The following is a 21,224-nucleotide window of genomic DNA, read 5'->3' on the forward strand; positions in this document are numbered from 1 at the left end:
CAGGAGGAGGAATTCCTAGAGAATCAGACTTTGAAGGCTAGAGGGATGTGATTGCAGCACTTCGACAGAACTGGGGGAAACAGAGACTCCACTCTTGGAGCGGGGGGTGGCTGTGGCTCACCGTGGGGACAAGGACACTGGCAGCAGAAGTTCTGGGATGTGCTCCTTGGCGTGAGTCCTCCCAGAATCTGCCATTAGCCCCACCAAAGAGCTGGGTAGGCTCCAGTGCTGGATCGCCTCAGGCGAAACAACCAACAGGGAGGGTACCCAGCCCCATCCCTCAGCAGAAAAGTGGATTAAAGTTTTACTGAGCTCTGCCCACCAGAGCAACAGCCAGCACTACTCACCACCAGTCCCTCCCATCAGGAAACTTGCACAAGCCTCTTAGATAGTCTCATCCACCAGAGGGCAGACAGCAGAAGCAAGAAGAACTACAATCCTGAAGCCTGTGGAAGGAAAACCACATTCACAGAAAGATAGACAAAATGAAAAGGCAGAGGGCTATGTACCAGATGAAGGAACAGGATAAAACCCCAGAAAAACAACTAAATAAAGTGGAGATAGGTAACCTTCCAGAAAAAGAATTCAGAAAATGATAGTGAAGATGATCCAGAACCTCGGAAAAAGAATGAAGGCAAAGATCGAGAAGATGCAAGAAATGTTTAACAAAGACCTAGAAGAATTAAAGAACAAACAAACAGAGATGAATAATACAATAACTGAAATGAAAAATACACTAGAAGGGATCAATAGCAGAATAACTGAGGCAGAAGAACGGATAAGTGACCTGGAAGACAGAATGGTGGAATTCACTGCTGTGGAACAGAATAAAGAAAAAAGAATGAAAAGAAATGAAGACAGCCTAAGAGACCTCTGGGACAACATTAAATGCAACAACATTCATATTATAGGGGTCCCAGAAGGAGAAGAGAGAGAGAAAGGACCTAAGAAAATATTTGAAGAGATTATAGTCGAAAACTTCCCTAACAGGGGAAAGGAAATAGCCACCCAAGTCCAGGAAGCGCAGAGAGTCCCAGGCAGGATAAACCCAAGGAGAAACATGCCAAGACACATAGTAATCAAATTGGCAAAAATTAAAGACAAAGAAAAATTATTGAAAGCAGCAAGGGAAAAACGACAAATAACATACAAGGGAACTCCCATAAGGTTAACAGCTGATTTCTCAGCAGAAACTCTACAAGCCAGAAGGGAGTGGCATGATATATTTAAAGTGATGAAAGGGAAGAACCTACAACCAAGATTACTCTACCTAGCAAGGATCTCATTCAGATTTGATGGAGAAATCAAAAGCTTTACAGACAAGCAAAAGCTAAGAGAATTCAGCACCACCAAACCAGCTCTACAACAAATGCTAAAGGAACTTCTCTAAGTGAAGAAAAGGACCTACCAAAACAAAACCATGAAATGCACTTTTCTAGCAATGCAGTTGACCTTGCTTTGTCATTGGGCAGTTCAGTGGATGACCACCAAAACTGTTAAGAATTATTTTCCTAAAGGTAAAATTATGACTATCATACAAATATAAAATTAACACATATCAAAGATTTAACTCATTGATTGATGAAGGAACCAGTAAGATGTTACAAATGGTTCCAAGAAGAATCTAAAGAACAGATAGAGATGATAGAGATAGAGATATATCATCAAAAATACTAAAATAAATTTGTTAATAGATACAAAGAAAGGGCCCAAGAGTGGGGCATGGGGAAAGAAATCAGTTGCCTTTCCACCAGTCAAAATTCATGTTCATTACTTTGTCTTCTCCATCTTATGGTGTTTAAAATAGCTCTGTTATAGACAATGAAAGACACAGACCCTTACTGAATCAGCCAATATAAAAGGGTTCACTGAAGGATGCTTAGTATTCCATTGAAAAGACAGCCAGTAATCTTTTTTCTTTCTTTCTTTCTTTCTTTTCCCATTTCAAAGTCTTTCACAATTTTGCCTGACAAGCCATGAAATGCTATTAAGACATAAGAAAGAATAAGAAAATTTTTTATGTAAGGATATGGAGAATTCTAGACTGTTATTAAGTTATAAAAAAGTAAGGAGCAGAGGTGGTCCCATAAATGTAAACAGGATGTGGGAATAGAGAATATATACATTTTGGAATATATATGAGTAACATATCTCTGGAAAGATTTTTTAAGCACTAACACAGTTCGTTGTTTCTGGCAAGAGAAAGAGGGTGGCTAGGGATCACTGATGAGAAGAAGCATATATATATCCTTCTATGCTAAATATATATAAATATGTATATATATTCTTCTATGTTTTATATATATATATATATATATCTCCTTCTATGTTTTTTATATATAGGTATATATATCCTATGTTTTTGAATTTTGAAACTTGAGATTATATTTCTTAGTCAATAAAGTAATATTAAAAAAAACATAGAACCTACATATTTCCACTTTTCAAGTAATCATAGAAATCACCTTTTTCTTTTTCTTTTCCTTACTTCCTAATTCTTCATATTCATTTTTATATAAACAAGACATAATATGACCAAATAATCATATTTTTAGAACTCCACTTCCATTAAAATTTCACAGCAAAAAACTTTGATCCTAATAGGCAAATACTTAAGAATACCTTGATGGTTAAGATTGAGTAAATTTTATGTTATGTATATTTTACCGGAATTTAGAAAAAAAGAATACTTTGTGTTTTTCAGGTACCAAGATGATTCTTTACCCTGCAATGTGTCTGGACTGAGTCTCTCCATAACAGGTAATTTTCTCCCTGTGTTTGTCAAACGCAGGATGTGTGAGGAATGCTGGCATAGATAAAAGCTCAGAGGGGGCTGAGAAGAATAGTCAGCTGATGTCAGGAAAATCTCCCCAAAGCAGGGCCTAGCACATTACAGCAGATCAATAAATCTTTGTTGAATGAATTAATGAATTACTTCTAATCATCATTTACCACTGTTTTCATACTTGAAATTCTGGATCCTTTCATCCATTATTTATCCTGCTTCTCTGATCCATCAGTCAGAGATCAATTTGTCATAAGCCTTGAGAGGTAAGTCCTCTTGGATTCCATTTGGAAGGGAAAGAGGTATTCAACTAGTTTCTGTGTAGAGGGTTAATCTGAGAGACTGACTAACTCTCACCTCCTACAAAGGTTAGAAAAAGTTGTTTGAGCCTCCAGGAATTCTCTCTTAAACTCTGTGTGCACTTCTTATGGTAATAACATTCTCTTCCAATCTGGCAGCAAATTCAGTTTAACCTAAAAATATCAGAGGAAGACAAAGCAATATTTTCTCTCCTCAGTGACTCTGCAAAGAACACAGTTATGTTCTAAGAAAGTCTTAAAACAGAGAGCAAAAATCAAAACACATAAACAAACCTCAAAGCTTTCCTAAATGCACTAATATATTCAAATAGTACAACTCTGACACCAAGTGGTAAAAAAAGGTATAAGCGCGTTGACCAAAAAATATTATAGCTGGTATTGTTATGGGGTATTTGGTAGAGCAAAAAATTTATACAGTCAGTGTTATGTTCCTGTCTAAGACTCACTGTCGATACCATCATCCATCTAATCATTTTTTAAAATAACGTTAGAATTTCTCTCTACATAGGGCTGCTATAAGAATTAAGTTAATTAAAAAAAATTTTTTTAATGCCTAGCCTACAATAAGTGCTAAATAAATATTAACTCTTGTTAGTCCCTAATTTCATGTCTGCTAGGTGATAGGGACCCTAAGCAAGCTGTCCTTGTCCTCAAGGTGCAGGAGTGAGGAAGAAAAACAAGGAAAAACCAAATGAAACAGTGTTAACAGGTGCTATAACAGACATGTTAAGTAGATTTGGGGAAGGCACACAAAAGGGAGAAATCAATTCCATCAGAGTGTTTTCTCTAAGAACTGCTCCTTCCTCAGATACAGACCTTTAGCAACTACATTAGTAACCTGTGACCCTGCTTTTTGGCCATGCATCACTGACCCAGAGTTGTACACTTGTCTCAGGCTGGGCCCATCTAATATGTTCTTCTAGGAATTTGGATTTGAAATTTTGATATTTTCATTAGTCTGAGATGTCCACTTGAGCAAGGATGTAAACGGTTCTCTGGTAAGGTGGTCATGTGTACAGAGAAATAGGAAAAGCCTGCCTGTGGAAAAAAACAAAACAGAAGTACAGAGAGAGGCAGAGATGAGAGAGAGTTCATGTGTCTCCAGAGAAACAGAGGATCTTCTTTTGAGGAACAAGCTGTTAGGTGTCCTAATGGTCCTCCAAGACTTGGTTCAAGATCCAAAAATAGCGTGACCTGCACCCTGCCCTTGAGTTTTGAGAGACACCCCTGTATCCTTATAATAAATTTGCTTTCCTTGCTAAATCTTGCCTTAGTGAGTTTGTTATTTTCCACTAAAATAATCTTAGCTTAGACACTGGATAAGTTCAAACATTAACTTCCCATCCAAAATGTTCCTCAATAATTCTAATTTTATTCTTTTAAATATTTGGGTACCACTGTTACATAATGTAATTCTATACTAATTTTTTACCAGTGGAGTGACTGTATTTTTATAGGATGTAAAATGCTATCAGTCTTGATTCTTTGATTGAGAGAAAAATATTTATGAAAACTTACAGAGAAAAAAGATCATTTGAACTTAAAATTTTACAAATGTAATCATTTCACAATATATATTTGTATCAATTATCATACTGTACACCTTAAATATACACATTGTTATATGTCAATTTTATCTTAATAAAGCTGTAAAAAAAAACTTCATGATAAAAAAAACTTTAAAAATAAATAAATAAAATTTTACAAATATTTAACTTGAACATTGTTCCTAGTTAAATTAACATATAGGCAAAACATGCAAGTTTATGCCTCACAAGTGTAAAATATTAAGATGGAATTGATAGAAAAAAATCATCTGGTGTAGATATCAAGTAAGGAAGAGTGTTAAATTGCTGGCAACCAGGCCTCCACAGCTTATGCATGCCACCATAGTCATTCTATTTAAGAAAAAAAATAAATCAAATTTTGTAAGTAGTCTTTAAATCTAGACTACACAGAAAGTTTTAAGAAAGAAATCATCTAAAGCAGTGGTCCCCAACCTTTTTGGCGCCAGGGACCATTTCCGTGGATGGGGAGCGGCAGATGAAGCTTCCCTCGGTAGTCTGCTGCGCACCTCCTGCTGTGCGTCCCGGTTCCTAACCACTCCGTCGCCCCGGGCGGCTGGGAACTCCTGATCTAAAGCACCATCTCCAAAAGACATTTCCTTTGTCTACTTTTTTCTTTTTCTTTTTTTTTTTTTTGCTCAAACATAATTTTTACACAGATCATAATAAATGCACAAATTTTTACCTAGCTTTTTTCCCTAATAATTTGTGAATATTTTCCTCATAATTAAGCAATCTCAAAAATATCATTTTTGGTGATTGAAAGATGGGGGTAGTGGTAGGAAAAATAGAGAGCTTGACTATATAATCTGAGCCTTCTTTGGGTACCCCAAGTATCCTATTTTTATATGGTACCTCTACAGACACACACACACACACACACACACACACACACACACACACACATTCCCCTGTGTCATGCATAAATAGGGACAACAGGCAGGGTCACATTTCTGTGAGTAGTCTGCTGGCTAAACAGGAGTAGAAAGGAAGTGAACATACCAAACCATTGTTCTATTCTAAGCTTGGTTTACTTCTATGAGTTCCTTGAATATAGGGCCATGTTTTATTTATGTGTTTGTCCCCCCAAAAGCATTTATCCTAAAGTACACATGAATGGCAAAAGAAAAATGCGTATTCTCAATTTAGGATAAAAGGTCTCTTTCAGATATCCACTCAGTTCCGTCCAACCTTTCACATCCAGATGTAATCAGCTAGAACTGCTATTCCACATTTTTTGTAAGTTCCTAACCTTCCTCAATTCTTCTACATATCTACTAGGTGGAGCTTAGTTCATTGTCACCTCTGCTTTGATGTTTGTTTCTGCACAATCTATTTCTGTTTTGTACCAAGAAGACTCAGGCATGAAACTCAGCCTTTTACTCAATTCAAAACACACACACCATACCACATTCCCCCAAAGAGAAGAGAAAGAGAGGGAAAACTTGCTTATCAAATTTCTTATGATTCCAGTAGAATTTACTGAGGATTGAGAGAGAAGATGTGTCTCAGGAAGGATTTTCATAGTATAAACACAAATTCAAATGGCCTAGTGGACATTGCTGTCCTGAAAAGTCCGTTTAAGATTATACCGGTAATTTTTCACCAGTTGTTTTGCTCTTCTTAGGTCCAGTCTCAAGCCATTCCCTTTCATCTCCATCCTATTTCTCATTTCTTTCTTTCCAAATTGCCCCAAGAGCTCCAAATTTTTCTTCCTCTATTATGGAGCACTAGTCAACAAACCTAAGAAGTGATAAGCAGAATAATAACACCTCTAGTTTAACAGGATCTAAACTTCTGGTTTTTAAACAAAGAATAAAGTAGGCAGCTCCCTCTTCTCCTCCCAGAAATCATTTAAATCCCGTTAAGATAACAAGAAAAAAAATGTATAATTCATCTTTGAGGAGAATCGAGACAGCCAATATTTAAACCACGGTATAGTTGCAGGAGAGGAACCAGAGAAGATAAAATAAAGTCAGAAGGAAAGAGAGGACATCTGTTGTTTAAAAGCTCAGAAATAACCAGCAATGTACATTACTCACAGGTAAATGACACCACATTTATTAGAATTCTCCAGAGAAACAGAACCAGTAGGATATTTTACATATATAAAAGTATATAAATATAACATATATAAACATATTATTTTTATTATGCTTATATATGTATAAACAGTTGTATTGCAGGGAATTGGCTCATGGATTTATGGAGGCAGACAAGTCTTAAGATGTGCTGGGTCGGTAAGCAAGCTGGAGACCAAAGAGCCACTGGCTTAGTTTCATTCTGAGTCTAAAGACCTGAGAACCAGGAGAGGTGATGGTATAGCTCCCTTCCAAAGGCAAGCAGGCTCCAGACCCAAAAAGATGTTACTGTATGTGTCCAAAGACAGTCAGGCAAGAATTCTTACATGGGGTGGGGTCAGCCTTTTTCTTCTGTTCAGGCCTCCCACTGATGGAAAGAGGCCCATCCACATTAGGAGGGCAAACTATTTTAATCAGTCTCCTGATTTAAAAGTTAATCCCATCAAAAACATCCACAGAAACACCCCAAATAATGTTTGATCAAATACCTGGGCACCTCATGGCCCAGTCAAGTTGACACATAAAATTGACAGACACACATTGAGGTATAAAACTGAGATCATTTGTCAAAAACAGGAGACACAGCAAACACAGACTAGTAACAAAATCATTCCTTTTGCTCCAAAAAGCAGAAAAGGGAGGGCTAAATGACAAATAAAACAGACAAACCCAATTTGTAGAAAAGAGTCTGTCCCTGTGCCAGTGGGACAGGAAGGGAGGGAAGCAGGAAGGTAGGAAGAAATGGGGGGAGGGAAACAGAGAGGAAATGAGAGGATAAAGGAGGGGAACAAAGACTAGGCTTCTAAGGAAAAATTTTCAGACCTGGAATAGGCCCTGATGCCTTTCCCACATAGGCCTCCAGCAAAATCTGGACCTAGAAAAATTCACTTGTTTCACAGATGGAAAGTCAAAAATGAACCAGAAGAGAATTCATACACATAATATTATATCAGGAAGGGGGTGAGGAGATGAACAGTAAAAATAGGGGAGATGAGGAGCATTCGCCAAAAACTACTGCCATGGGCGCATATGAAAATTACAATAAAACATTCTGCCACAAGCTTTAAAACATAATGAAATAATGCTTGTATTAAGCAAGAATACAAAACAATGATAAGAAAGAGGTAATGAGACAATCATAAACCATAAACCATTAACTAATAAACCATTAGCCAACTTAACTAAGAAAAAAAAGGAGCTGGAAGAAAGCATAAATATAGAAAATATAATAAGTGGAAAATAATCATAGGTTAAAAAAAAGAAATTGAAATAATCTTGAGACTAATTTGTCCACATCAAATACATTTTAAAAATTGAATAAAATGGATAATTTTCTATGACAGTAAAATTTACCAAAATAGACTCCAGAAAAAGAGAAAATCTAGATAAACCAAGGATCATAGAAAAAAAAAGAAAACTGTTAAAGAGAACACTCAAAAAAACAAAACAAAACAAAACAAAAAAGCCCTGATGAATTCACAAGGAAATGTTACCACATCTTTAAAGAATAGATTATTACAATACTATTAAATTGTTCCAGATCATAAAGAAGGAAAGTTTAACATGATTTTTTATGAACCGAACAGGACACTGATACTAAAACTTAACAAAGATTGCACAAAAAAGAAAACTATAGGCCACTATTATTTATAAATATTAATTTAAAAATCCTAAGCATATTATTAGCAAAGAGAATCCATCAGCACAGTAAAGGAAGAATGCACCGTGATCAATTGTGGTTTATTCTAGGAATGCAAAGATGAAACAATATTTCAGAGTCTTTCTAAATATGATGCAAACCCAGAAACCAGAAAATAAAAGTTTTATAAATTCAACCACCTTTTAAATATCTAAAATATTGCAAATTAAAGCCACCACAAACAAAAATACATTGCAGAAAAATGTTTATAATTCATATTACTAAAAAATGACTAATATATCTGTATTTATATCTACGTTTTATAAATCAATAAGAAGCCCAACAGCCCTATAGAAAAACAGGCAAATTGTATGAGGAGACAGTTCACTAAAATGTGAATACAAATGGCTCCTTTTCTACTGAAAAAGTGGACTACCCCTTTCATGATAATAAAAAAAATGACTCTGAGTTAAATTTTCACCTATCAAAATGGCAAAGACAAAATCACTGATACACTTTGCTTGACACACTACTGCTAGAAGGTAGATTGCCACACCCTGTATGGAAGGCAGCTCAGTATCTATCACAATTCTAATTGTACCTATCCTCTGACCCAGCAATTGCACTGTTGGAATTTATCCTGCAGGTATATTCATTGATTTGCAAAATGATGGCTGTCCAAGATTAATCACAGCAGTATTGTTAATACTATTAAAAGTTTAAAAATAACTTAAATGCCCACCAATAGGGCCTAAGTAATAGATGATGGTGCATGATATAATGTAACGCCAGGCAGCTGGGAAAATGTGGGATGTATCACAATACACTGCAAGAATGTAACATGTTAGTTAATTTTTAGGACTACAAGAATCTGGTCTTTACTTCCTGCCTTGTGCAACCTCATGTATTCCTGAGTTACCAGTTGTTTATTGTCCTCTGACAAAACATCAGCAAAGTTAACACCAGTGCCCTCCCCCATCTTTTGCAGCTGTACCCATTAATGAAGAGATGTGCACTTTGATGAATATATTTCACTTGAGTAGCCCCAGAACACATTTATGCTTGCTGACCTGGGTGAGCGCAGTAGTAATTCACTTCTGCATCTCTGGGCTACTGAGCAGGAGTCACACACTGCTTGTTCTCCCCAAGTATGTTTCAGGAAATCCTTTGTGATTTCTATGCCATTAATATTCTATGTTTCAATGCTGGTCTTTTGATTCAAAGAAATTAGTTTGGTTATTTATCCAAAGGATAAATAAACATGGAAATGAAAAACTGCCAGCAGATGTTAAAATTAAGTACATTTTCCTGGGATTCCAGGACAGTGAGTGGTCTGGTAGTTAAGGGTTCATAACCTTAGTTAAAATCACAAACTCTAAACCAAATGTTGATCATGTTGACCCCTGTACTCATTCTCAAGCCTACTTTCTTCTGATATAGTTTTCCCAGACTATCTCTGTGTTAATGGCCAAGATGGCAAACCAACCTATCCTTTTAAAAGAATTCATCTAATTTGAGAGATCAGCATAAATTAAATAAAGACAAACCATAAGCACAAATACTATACCCAAAAATACACTTTATCAATCTTGTATCAGTACTGGACTATAGTTTCAACTTCTTGCTTTTAATCTCCTACCATGCCTACTCCAATCCTAAAGAAAATACTTGTGTACTAGTAAAGAGCTGTGGCAGGAAGTAAGGTGAGTGGGGGGAAGAAAGAAGGAGAATTTTATTGACTTGAAAAATAAGTGTGATCTTAACATTTTGCTTACAATTTGCTAATAATCCTGATCTGAAGGTAATTTAAACCATGATTAGAAATTAGTAACATTTTTAAAGACACTGAACATAAGTCTATATGTTTACATACCAATGAAATTATTTGCATAAAAGTATTTTTTATTGTGCAAAAGAAGCATATGTAAGGTATTAATTCTATCATAATAATTATCATTATCAAAATTGACCTATTCTATGTAAGAAGTATTAGATTTAACAGCAGATAAAGCAAGGAATTCAGAAACACGTATTTCCTCCATTAAAATGTTCCATATCTTGAAGTGATTGCTCTGTGACACCAAAGAGTAAGTTTGTGTATACAAAATACTTGATGCTTAGCACCTGGGGTTCTCTGGACAGACTTCAAGGGGATTCATAAGCCCTCTTTGTCTTTTTTAGTATCAAGAACATTTTCCTTATTTTTAAAATATCAACTCAGATTTAAGAAATCAATATCATACTTGATGAAAACTCAAAAATTATTGCTGTAGTTAAGGTTAAAAAAAAAGACCCTGCCATCACGCAGATAAAGTAAGGACTGAGTTGTAGCTGCCACAGCAACATTTAGTCTTGATCATTTGATGTTTGTAGACTTAAAATCTTGAACACAGGCATCCATTTAAACACAGCAGATTGAAAATATAGAATTTAGTGTCTCTCCCCCCTGAAACCCCATTAAAATGACGGTAGGCAGATTTTTTTAAAACCACAAAGAGAAAGAGGATAAAAAGATCACAGCAACAATATTTTAGAGGCTGGAAAGCAGATGGATGAGTGGTAACTGATGTAACAAATGACAGAATATTAAAACATAAGCCAGCATAAGGGAAATACAGAAACAGACTGCAGGATCCCAGCAATGCTCAGAAAATTGAGGCACCAACTACCTTTAAAAGCCAAAGTTGGTGATATTTTAAAATAAGATCCACAGATGAATCTTAAAATAAAAGATTGATTGAAACACTGTGTAGTTAAACCTCCATCCCCAATACCTCTCCCAACACCCAGGCTACTAGCCCCTCCCAACCCTGGAAGACAGCTAAAGCTTTGCTCTCTGGAAATTGAACCATAAAGACTTTGAACTCAGGGATAAATACTGAAACAAGATGATCAAGTGAAAGTTAACTTGCTGAATAATTAGATCTCTGACCCCTATTCCTAGGAGAAGGAGGATTTCCCCTAGCTCAAGAGAAATTACTTAAAGGTCCTGATAACAGGCCCTGCCAAATGATCCTACAATAAAGTTTACGTTTGACTAGTTCTCTATAAACAACTTCAAATAGTCTTGCACTGCCTTACCATTTAATATGAGCAGATGGCCAAGGATCACCAGATATTTCAGGAAAATTCTCTAACATGAAGACAGTAATGATAAAAAAGAAATAAAAAGAACTTGAGATAACAAAATATATAGAAAGAAGAATAAAACGTTACAGAATTTATTTTTACCCTTGGAAGTTAAAAATGTAAAAGCAACATCCTCTTCTATTCACAACAGTAACTGCTTCCAGACCAGCCCTCAGAAAATTAAAAATAAACAAACAAAAAACTATACAACTAGACGAAATATATGAATTCATTGTTGATATAAATCAGATTTTAGACAATTAGAGCACAGGAGTGATCCCTAAGTAAAGGGAAACACATAGGTGAGTGCACCACACACATTTGACTGAACTTTCCTTTGGAAGCACATCCTAGACTGTGGCACACAGAGGTGGAGACCAAGTCAAATACACAGGTCTCACTGCTTGTGAGGCAGCAAAGATCAGAGCTCAGGTCTGCTGAGGCTGGAATTTGTGGGGTTGGGTGCTGGAGAAGAAGTTATATAGAGAATGAGCTCCAGAAATCTGCATCAAAGACTCCTTAAGATTTGGGGTAAATACTAAAGATGAGACGATACAAGGCCTGGCAAAGACCAGCTACTGGAGACCTGTGAGCTGAATGGAGGTTGCATAGTCCAAGAGATAGAGTCCCAACTGCCAGATGGGAGAAACATCACTGAACAGACTAGACATTCGACTGAGATCACAGAAAGCCCACACCTTAGAAGTAGGGTTGCTTAAGCTGTAAAGGAAGGGCTACTCTGTACCTGCCCTAACCACATTTTTAAAAAGCCTCAAAAATATCAAGTTAATTTTGCAAGTAAATTGAATTTTAAAATGCAATTCTCTTAAAAGGAAGAAAATAAAATCTGGACTCAAAATGATATACTCGCCACAATGTCCAGTATTAAATTAAAAATTCCTAGGTATACACAGAAGCATGAAAATATTACCCATAAGCAGGAAAAAAACAGAGACTAAAAATAGACTCACAAATGGCAAAATTGGGGAATTAGCAGACAAGGATTTTAAAGCAGGTTTCATAAATGTATTAATAGATGTAAAGAAAACATAAGCTGTGAGTATAAAGATGGGGAAAATCCCAGTAGAGAAATTGAAACTTTACAATAGAAACAATTCTAGAACTGAAAAATACAATATCTGAAAAGAAAATTTCATTGCATAAGTTTAATGGCAGATCACACATTGTGGAAGAAAAAAAATCAGTGAACTTAAAAACGGGAGGAGGCAGTACGAATATCCAGATTGAAGCACAGAAAGAAAAAATGTTGCATATAATTATGAGTTCCTCTGTGACTTGCAGGACAAAATTAAATGGTCTAAAATGTAACTGAAATCCCAGAAGAAGAGAAAGAAAAGAGAGATTGAAGCAGAAAAAAATATTTGAAAAAATAAGGGCCAAAATTTTTCCAAATTTGATGAAAACTATCAATTCATAAATCCTAGAAGCTCAATACACTCTGAGCAGTAGAAGCATAAAGAGAACAACAGCTGTACATCCGAAGGAAGTGAAATCACTGTCTCAAAGAGGTATCTACCCTTCATGTTCATTGCAGCATTACTCATAATAGCCTAGACATGGAAAGAATCTAAGTGCCCATTGACAAATGAATAAAGAAAATGTGATATATATATTTTTTCATATATTTACATTCACTTATATATATATATATATATATATATATATTATTCCCCCATTAAAAAGAAGAAAATCCTGTCATTTGCAACAGCATGGATGGACCTAGAGGGCATTATGCTAAGCAAGATAAGTCACACAGGGAAAGAAAAATACTGTACAGTCTCACTTATATGTGGAATCTAATAAAGCTGAACTCATTATTTACAATTGCTAAGACATGGAAGCAACCTAAGTGTCCATCAACAGATGAATGGATAAAGAAGATGTCGTATGTATATACAATGGAATACTACTCAGCCATAGAAAAGAACAAAATTTTGCCATTTACAGCAGCATATATGGACTTGGAGGGTATTATGCTAAGTGAAATAAGTCAGACAGACAGAGAAAGACAAATACTGTATGATATCACCTATATGTTGAATGTATAAAATACAACAGACCAGTGAATATAACAAAAAAGATATAGAGAACAAACTAGTGGTGGCCAGTGGGGAGAGGGAAGTGGGGAGGCAAAAGATAAGGGTAGGGGAGTAAGAGGTACAAACTATTAGGTACAAAATAAGCTATAAGGATATATTGTACAGCACAGAGAATATGGCCAATATTTTATAATAACTATAAATGGAGTATAACCTTTAAAAATTGTGAATCACTATATTGTACACCTGTAACTTATATAATATTGTGCAGCAACTATATTTCAATTATAAAAAAAGAATAAGTCTACTTGCAAAAAAAAAAAAGAAAAAAGCCAAACTCATAGAAACAAAAGAGTAGAATGGTGGTTGCCAGGGGCTGAGAGGTGGGGGAAATGGGGAGGTGTTGATCAAAGGATACAAACTTCAGTTATAAGATGCATAAGTTCTGGGGATCTAATATACAGCATGTTAACTATTGGTAACAATCCTGTATTACAAACTTGAAAGTTTCTAAGAAAGTAGATCTTAAATGTTCTCACCACTGGAAAAACAAAAAGAAAGAAAGAAAGAAAAGGGAAAAAAGATAACTATGTGAGGTGATGGAAGTGTTAGCTAACCTTACTGTGGTAATCATTTTGCATTATATACATGTATCAAACCATTATATTGTACACCTTAAACTTACACAATTACACCTCAGTAAAACTGGGAAAAAATCTCAATAATAAGACAAAAAGAGAACCACAGCAAAGCATAGTCAAATTGTTGAAAACTCAAGACAAAAAACAATTTTACAAGCCGCCAGAAGAAAAAAATACATTATATACAAGGGGAAAATAACAATTATCACTGAGTTCTCATAAAAGACAATGCAAGCAAGAAGAGAATAAAATGACATCATTTAATTGCTAAAGGAAAAAAACTAGACTTCTATGTCCAGTGAAAATATCCTTCAGAAATGATGGTGGAATAAAGATATTTTCAGATAAAACAAAACTCAACAGAATTTGTCAGCATGAAATGTTAGAGGAAATTTTTCAGGCTGAAGGAAAATGATACCAAATGGAACCTCAGACCTACATGAAGAAATAAAAAGCACGAAAAATAGTAAATGTATTGTAGAACAGTAACTGATACTTTCCCAGCTGCCTAAAATCCTATAGGACTTAACTGAATTCATCAACCCCCATATGACGGTAGTCTTTTGTTCAACAATATACAATTAGACTTGTTTAAAAAAAAAAAGAATCTAAATCAATTATCTAATTAGAGTTTATATACATCCTTCAACAGCATAAGTTTGATCTTTGGTGCTATCCCGGGAGGTGGGCATTTCCAAATTTGAACAATGTTCATAGAATAGATGAACTGTGTAGCTGTAACACCTTGCCTGCAACCAATGAATAATATTTCCCCTGGAAGTTTATTCTATTCTGATCTACCTAATAAAGTTCTTATTATCTGAAAGATCAGGAGGAAGGAAAAGACAGCAGAATTTTAAAATTCAATAAAAGAGTTGCAATAGAAAGTTGAGGAAATCATCCAGAGCATAGAAGAAAAAACAAAAAAGATGAAAAGTAGAAGAGAAAATATTAAGAAAATTAGAGGATCAGTGTAGAAGATTCAACAGCCTACAAATAAGAGTTCCAGGGCTTCCCTGGTGACGCAGGGGTTGGGAGTCCGCCTACCGATGCAGGGGATACGGGTTAGTGCCCCGGTCCGGGAGGCTCCCGTATGTCGCGGAGCGGCTGGGCCCATGAGCCATGGCCGCTGAGCCTGCGCGTCCGGAGCCTGCGCTCTGCAACGGGAGAGGCCACAGTAGTGAGAGACCCGCGTACCGCAAAAAAATAAAAAATTTAAAAAAAAAAGAGTTCTAGAGAGAAAGAACAAGAAAAAGAGAAAATTTTCAAAGAAATAACTGAAGAAAACTTCTCACAACTTTCTAAATTGAAAGAGACTAATATATCCCCCAGTATAATAAATAAAAATGGATCCATTCCAAGATATGTCATCATAAAATTTCAGAACAAAGATTCTGGGTGGGAAAGAAGGATATATGAAAAGAATCAGGAGTTCAAGATGTTTGAGAGCTGTTCAACTGCAGCTGCAAAGCTTTCAAAATTCTAAGGAAAATTCATTTCTACCCTAGAATTACATACACAGCCGAACTTCCAAACAAGTACAAGGATAGAACAAATACACTTTTAGACTTTAATATCTCAAAAATCTTATCTCCTATTCACTCTTTGTATTAGTTATCTATTGCTGCATAATAAATTCCCCTAAAATTTCACAGTTTAAGGCAACAAATACTTACTTTCTCCCAATTTCTGTGGGCCAGCAATCCAGGGGTGGCTTAGCTGGGCATTCTAGCTAAGGGCCTCTCGTGTGATTGCAGGTCAAGCTGTTAGCCAGGGGTGCAGTTATGTGAAGGTGGCACTTGGGCTGAAGAACGTACTTCCATGGTTATTCATGTGCTTGTTGGCAGGTTTCAGTTCCTCTCTGGCTGTTGGTAGGAGATCTCAGTTCCTCAGTACATGGGCTTCTCCATATGGCTGCTCAAAACAAGGCAGTTTACTTCCCACAAAGCAAATAATCTGAGACACAGAGGCCAGTTTCCCAAGACAGTAGCTATAATCTTTTATAACCTAATCTCAGAAGTGAGATAACATCACTTCTCTCAAACACTGTTGGGAGAGGACTGCACACGGTTGTGAATACATGGAAGTGGGGATCACTGAGGGCCATTTTGGAGGCTGGCTACTACACCCTTTCCTAGAAGCTACTGAGGGATGTATTCCACCAAACAAGGAAGTAAATCAAGAATGAGAAAGAGTGGGATCCAGAAAAAAAAGAGAAAGAGAAAGAGAAAGTGAATCCCTAAGAAAGCAGTGAAGTAAAAAACCCAGGTTGACAGTTGAGTCCAAGACCAGAAACAACCAGTGGAGATGAGAACAGGAAGATACAGGTCTCCAGGAAGTCTATCACTAAGAAGAACAAGAACTAATAAATTGGGGCAGAGGGTGGGGGTGGAATCTGAACATATTGTGCTGAGAATTCTATTTCTAGCAAAATTTGGGGGTAACTTTGGGAAAAATGTATTGAAAACTAAGCAACCAAAACCATTTTAAACTCTAAGTTAAATACATAAATTATAAAAGAAAAGAAGTCTAATCCTGGTATACCACATGAATAAAGTTATAGTAATTTAAACACTAGAAATTGAGTTAACAAATAATATATGACCAAAAATGGCAGGAGGATAAAAAGACAGGAATTATCTGCCTGTGTGAGGGTGTATTCGGATAAAGGAGCTAATCGTCAACTTTTATAGTTGCAAGTCAACAGAAATTATAAACTTAAATATTAATAAAAAGCTTAGGTATGTTTCTTAGATATATGGAGGCAAATATCAGAAAAAAACAGCTACAAGATTTGAAACCACTTGCCTTTGGGGAAGGAAATTCTGAGTGGGATCGGTGGAACAGCAGATAACGACCTTTCTTTCACCTTATAGAGCCATTTGATACTTTAAAACTACCAAGTAGGACTTCCCTAGTGGTGCAGTGGTTAAGAATCCGCCTGCCAATGCAGGGGACAAGGGTTCAAGCCCTGGTCCAGGAAGATCCCACATGCCACAGAGCAACTAAGGCTGTGCGCCACAACTACTGAGCCTGCGCTCTAGAGCCCGTGAGCCACAACTACTGAAGCCCATGTACCTAGAGCCCGTGTTCCGCAACAAGAGAAGCTACTGCAATGAGAAGCCCACGCACTGCAACGAGGAGTAGCCCCCGCTCGCTGCAACTAGAGAAAGCCCGTGCACAGCAACGAGGACCCAACTCAGCCAAAGATAAATAAATAAATTTATTTATTTTTGAAAAACTACCATGTATATCTATAACTTAAACTATTTAAAATAACATTTTTATTTACTGAACCTAATTTTAAGTTCAATTCGACTTTAAATTTAGCACTAAGTTAGAGAGACATTGTTTTTTTTTTCTGTTCACCCACAGTAAAATAAGTTTATTAGACTATATACATAGATATTCTGAAGATAAAATTATACACCTTGTAGAATATGGTAACAAATGGGAAATTATCTTTAGAAACTGAACTATACTGTTTATGGCAATGTCTAAAATGTAACTTTACTATATAGCATATATTGATACTGTCTTTAAAACTGACAATTCCTCAAAACGCTATTACAAAACAAGCAAAAATGTATGTTACCATAGTTTTTCATATAGATATTTAGGCAACATGAATTTAGTTGACCCCAAAGAGGTCAACTAAATTATTCATTATATTATTAAATTGCAATTCAAGCTTCTTAATATTTTTAATGTTATTTTTTAAAAATTTTTATTTTTGGTGGCATCAGGTCTTAGATGTGGCATGCAGGATCTTTCATTGCGGTGAGCAGGTTCTTTGTTGCAGCACGCGGGCTTCTCTCTAGTTGTGGCGCATAGGCTTCTCTCTAGTTGTGGTGTGCCAGCTCCAGAGTGCGTGGGCTCAGCAGTTGCGGCACGGGAGCTCTCTAGTTGTGGCACGTGGGCTCCAGAGTGAGTGGGCTCTGTAGTTTGGCGCACGGGCTTAGTTGCCCTGAAGCATGTGGGATCTTAGTTCCCCGACCAGGGATCGAACCCACGTACCCTGCATTGGAAGGTGTGTTCTTAACCACTGGACCACCAGGGAAGTCCCTCAAGCTTTTTTTTTCTTTAATAAATTTACTTATATTTTATTTATTTATTTTTGGCTTCATTGGGTCTTCATTGCTGCTGCACACGGGCTTTCTCTAGTTGCGGCGAGCGGGGGCTGCTCTTTGCTGCAGTGCGTGGGCTTCTCATTGCAGTGGCTTCTCTTGTTGCAGAGCACGGGCTCTAGGTGCACGGGCTTCAGTAGTTCTGGCGTGCGGGCTTCAGTAGTTGTGGCTCGCAGGCTCTAGAGCGCAGGCTCAGTAGTTGTAGGCACACGGGCTTAGTTGCTCCGCGGCATGTGGGATCTTCCCAGCCCAGGGCTTGAAGCCGTGTCCCCTGCATTGCCAGGCAGATTTTTTTTCTTTTTTGAATTTTGTTTATTTTTTATACAGCAGGTTCTTATTAGTTATCCATTTTATACATATCAGTGTATACATGTCAATCCCAATCTCCCAATTCATCCCACCACCACCCACCCCCGCCACTTTCCCCCCTTGGTGTCCATACGTTTGTTCTCTACATCTGTGTCTCTATTTCTGGGCAGGCGGATTCTTAACCACTGCTCCACCAGGGAAGTCCCCCTCAAGCTTTTTAAAAAACTCCTTCTCAAATGAAAATTCACTAAAAAACCGTCAAATATTTATTGCCTTTTAAAAATTGCTTTTATACTAGGTCAAATTATATAGATTCTAATATTTAGGAATAGTCACACTTTTTGCTCATCTTACTGGATATAACAGAATCTTTGATTTATTTTGATGTATTAAAAAAATAATTTGTGTCAAGTAATGAATGTCTTTCTGCCTAAAAAACAAAGGAATAAAGGATGGGAGGGAGGGAGGGAAGGAGGGAGGGAAGAAGGGAAAATGTTTCAGGGAGTACAAATTCTTGAGTGTAGGTCAGTTCATTCCAGAGCAGATTAGAGAAGAAAGCCTCTGTACTATGGCAGCCCAGCTGTTGTTCCCTTGTCCACCTAACAATCAAGCCTCAGTAAATGAGAGCTCAAGGAGAAACACTAGCCAAGAAGAACCAAAAGTGTGCTCCTTGCCCAAATGCTGCACTCAAACAACATAATAAAGTTGTAAGACAGAAAATTTTACACAGGGTAAGCTGCAAGTACTGGAGTTTCATTTATTGCCAGAACCTTTGGAGTCATCAGGAGTCCTGTTTATTTAAGGATCTAATTACTCACTCTTTCTCTTAAAAATCAAATGAAAACCTTAGACTCTCTCCTTTCTCTTCCCTCCTTTCCCTTCCTGCTCACTTCCTTTCCTGTTCCTTTCTCTTCCTAATCTTTGCCTATTTTCCCCTTCCCTTCTGCATTCAGGGTGACGAGGAGGTGAAGGAGGATGTACCCGCCAGCGCCCAAGGAGACGGAGTATGAAGCAGGGAGGGGGAAGCCACCAGGAGGCTCTCAGCGGTGCGCAGTGTGCACACCAGCACCAAAACATGCAGGACTGGGATGGCGGGTGGTTGCGTGGACATGGTAGGTCCATGACATTGAGATTGGGAGATTGATACAATGAGAAAATAAATTGATTGAAACAATCAGCAGTTAGCTTTGAAAATAATGAGAGCCAGATTTCTCACTGTTGGAGAAGGTACTTACATACATGGAAAGGGAGAAGACCAGAAATAGCCTTGATGTGCTGAATTAGAATTGTAAGTATCAGTATAAAGGCATGTTTTAAAATTTCCTTCGATGGAGCTATATTCAGACTATTCTTTCCTCAGCGAGCAATGACCCAGTTCACACTTAAGACAGTGCCTGTGGAGACCTTAGTTATAGTAGAAAAGGGGTAAAATATATTTTTCTTCTTGTTTTTTCTTAAAGGTCACTGACCAAAATCAAAGGCCAAAAGAATACCATAAGTAAAATTTTTAAAAAGGAAAAAGTAAACGAAGTGATAAAACGTTGTATTTATTTACAGTAAAACTGTCCAGAGAATATAAAAATCAATGTAAATACAGTTTACTTCAGTGTGTATGTAATACACATGCAATAATTCTGTATATACGCAATATGTGATAAAATATACTTCACCGTACATGTCATGCTGGCAAATACAATAGAAAAAAGAGCCTGCAGATTGAGTGAAAGAAAAAACCTCCCGTGGAAGTTGAAAACAACATTCTAGCTGGCAGTAAAACTGCACAGCAGGTGCCATTTGGGGAATAAAAAGGAAACATATTTTAAAAGCCTAGTAGTTTTTTTAGAAGGTTCTCAAAAAAACCCGCCATTTTCTTAAAAAAACATTTTTTGTTAACTTGAAACTTCATGTTTTCCATTTTCCCCATAGATTTAATAATTCCAGTCAACATTCTAATGGGATACTTATATCAGAACTTAAAAAAATATGATCTTGAAAATCATATATTATGATTAGGTGAGAATAGAAAGCAATGATGGGGAAAAATAGTGTTACCAATAATTCAAATGTCTTATATAACAGAATAACAATAATCTTAAAGGTATAGTGGTAACATTGGAATAAAAGACCATTGATGGAAGAAAACAGAGAGTACAGAAATAGACCTTGTTATTGGATTTAATATAAGATAAAGGAGGAATTACAAATCAATGAGAAAGGAGAAAAATATTAAGGAAATAATGGCAATTTGTGAATTTTTTTAAGAAGCCAATTTAAGTGTTCACCTCATCCTCTATTTGCAAATAAAATTAAAATAGATTAAATATTAAAACCTTAAGAAATCAAAACCAAAGAAGAAAAAAACTTAGATAATAAAGGTAAAGATTTGTCAAACATCTGATGAAGCTTATTAAATACAGAAGGAACATAATATTGAAAATATAAAAATATTATACATATGCACCTAGATAAATTAACTGAGATACAAAAGAAAGTAGCGGACTGGAAAAAGTATTTTAACAGCAAAAATGACAAGAAAGGGGCTATTTCATTAACTTTACAGAAAGTTCA

General features: G+C 36.4%; 1 long non-coding RNA gene across 1 annotated transcript in view; it reads left to right on the forward strand.

Annotated features, from left to right (window-relative positions):
* The window catches only part of LOC309831545, a 74,541-nt gene extending 54,804 nt beyond the window's left edge, over positions 1 to 19,737 (forward strand). The window contains exons 2-3 of the long non-coding RNA XR_014297599.1: positions 2,705 to 2,760; positions 19,610 to 19,737. This is a non-coding gene — a long non-coding RNA (uncharacterized lncRNA). The remainder of the gene's footprint in view (positions 1 to 2,704; positions 2,761 to 19,609) is intronic.
* Positions 19,738 to 21,224: the final 1,487 nt, after the last annotated feature.

Source organism: Grampus griseus (genome assembly GCF_964374135.1).
Source record: "Grampus griseus genome assembly, chromosome: 13".
Taxonomy (NCBI): Eukaryota; Metazoa; Chordata; class Mammalia; order Artiodactyla; family Delphinidae; genus Grampus; species Grampus griseus.